This window comes from Eriocheir sinensis, unplaced genomic scaffold (assembly GCF_024679095.1).
Source record: "Eriocheir sinensis breed Jianghai 21 unplaced genomic scaffold, ASM2467909v1 Scaffold201, whole genome shotgun sequence".
NCBI lineage: Eukaryota > Metazoa > Arthropoda > Malacostraca > Decapoda > Varunidae > Eriocheir > Eriocheir sinensis.
This window is the reverse complement of record NW_026111418.1, coordinates 250995-253538: the sequence shown is the minus strand read 5'-3', so window position 1 is coordinate 253538 and position 2544 is coordinate 250995.

Genomic DNA, 2544 nt, shown 5'->3' with positions numbered 1-2544 from the left:
TCATCCCCAGCCTTTTCTCCCCTCGCTGAATGATCAAGTCATTCCTCTCCCTCTCTTCCCCTCGCCCTTCCCGCCGCCTCCTTTCTCTTGGCCTCTGTTTCTCCTGCAATTTCCTTTACTCTTCCCTATCTTAGTTCTCAGTCTCTCTCTCTCTCTCTCTCTTGGTTGTATATAATCTGGTTTGCTATTACGAAATCTTAACTGTTATTCTCTCTCTCTCTCTTCTCTCTCTCTTGGTTGTATATAATCTGGTTTGCTATTACGAAATCTTAACTGTTATTCTCTCTCTCTCTCTCTCTCTCTCCAGTTCCCTGGTTTGGTTGTTAGGTATCTTCTTCCCCTTCCTCCCTCATTTATTCGTTGCCTTATTTTCGTTCCATTTCCTTATTAATAAACATACACTCGCCATTATGCTCTCTCCCTTCGTGCTTCTTCTGTTTCTCCTATGTCTATATTTCTTTGCTTTGTTTTTCTTCTTCTGCGTTTATCCTTATTTTGTATTCTCATAACCTCTCATTGATTGTGTTATTTCCCTTTTCCTTTTTCATTTCACTTTTTTTTACTTAATTCCCTTCTAAAACACCTCATCTTTGTATCATTCTTCTCTTTTGTTCTCTTCTTTTTGTAACTTTTCCTTTTGTAGCTCTACTGTCATTTACCTTTTCTATATTTTTTTTCTTTCATTCTCATAGTCTTTTAAGCACTTGAATGTTCTGTCTTTTCCCATTCTCCTCCTCCTCTTCGTTGTCCGTCTATTTCTCCTTTTCTTTCATTCATTCCTTTCTCTTCTTTACATCTCTATTTTTCCTCCTCCTTTCTTCTTCTGACATTCACAATCTACTTTCTCTGATCTCTTCTATTAATCCCTCTTCTCCTTCCTCCTTTTCCATCATTCATCAACGCCTTTTTTCCCTATCTCCCTTCTTCCTAGTTCCTCCTTCTTCCTCTCCTTATTTTCGTTACCCTCACCATCACTCCCTCTTCCTTGATTCTTCTCCCTTTACCCTTCTTCATTGACCTTTCCTCCACTTCCTTCTTCCATCTTCTTTTTCCTTACACCCCACTTTTTGTCGCACACCTTCGCCTCGCTTGTCTTTCTCTGCTTTCCCTTCTCGTCTTCTTCCCCTCCTGATCATGTTTCTCTTATTTTCTTCTTTAATTCCTCTGTTTTCTGTTTCTCTTGTCTTCCTTCTTTCTTGTATCTCTGTGCTTTCAACTCTCTCACTTCTCTTTCGATTGAATTTTCTATTTTCCTCGCTTTTTCATTGTCTTCTGAACATATTAAAATTCTTTTTTTTCTTTCCTCCCTTCCTTCCTTTTTTTCGATCTTTCTTTCCTTTTGTTTTTGTTATTATCAAATCTTTCTTTTCTAGAACTTCATGTTTACTGTTTTCCTTTTACACTACACAATGTTTTCGTGATTTGCTTTTTTTTGTCTCCTTTCTTCTTCTCGTCCTCGTCATTCCCTTCATCCACACGACCTCCTTGTGTCTCACCGCTTGCCTTTAGTCACCCATTTATTCCACTTGCCCGTTTTTTTAGGACTCGTCCGTAAAATATTTACCTCCACTTCCGTGTCCTACAGATTCACTAACCTTGTCAACCTCCTATTAATCTTTGTCCATCCTCCTCCTCCTCCTCCTCCTCCTCCTCCTCCTCCTCCTCTTCCTCCTCCTCCTCCTCCATCTCTTGTTCCTCCTTTTTTCACTCCAATTTTCACCTCCAACTCCTTGCCCTGCAATCGAGTCTTTCTCCCACATCTGTGAATATTTTTTCCTCATTCTCCTCCTTTCTCTTCCACTTCCTCCTTCTCTTTATCTCTCTCTCCACACCTTAGAAGAAATTTAATCTCCATCTGTTTCTCCACGTCTTTATTCTTGTTTCTCCACATTTGCTTCAACTGTTTAACCGCATCATAGATCCACAATTCCTTTATAAATGTAATTCCTTCTATTTCTCCTCCTTCTCCTCCTACTTCTACTCCAATATTTAAGAAGGGTGACAAATCTTCTATGGAAAACTATAGGCCGATTAGTTTGACGTCACTTATAGGTAAAATGCTTGAGTCAATAATAGCTGATAGTATTAGGGACCATATTAACAGACATAACTTAATTCACGACGCACAGCATGAGTTTATTAAAGGAAACTCGTGCCTTTATCCTTTTACAATAGAGTATACGAAGCAGCTGACAATGAGGAAAGTTATGATGTAGTTTATCTTGATTTTAGTAAGGCCTTCGATAAGGTACCTCACCAGAGACTGTTAAATAAAGTCAGGGCTCATGGAATAAAAGGGAAGGTATTTGATTGGATTAAGGCGTGGATTAGCGACAGGAAACAGAGGGTTACTATTAACGGTAAAAAAAATCCGAATGGGGTAATGTTACCAGTGGGGTTCCTCAAGGGTCAGTTTTAGGCCCGCTTTTATTCATTATCTACATCAATGACATAGACAATGGGATAACTAGTGACGTAGGTAAATTTTCGGATGGCACCAAAATAGGACGCACTAATAGGACAGGGAAGGATGCTAGAGCACTG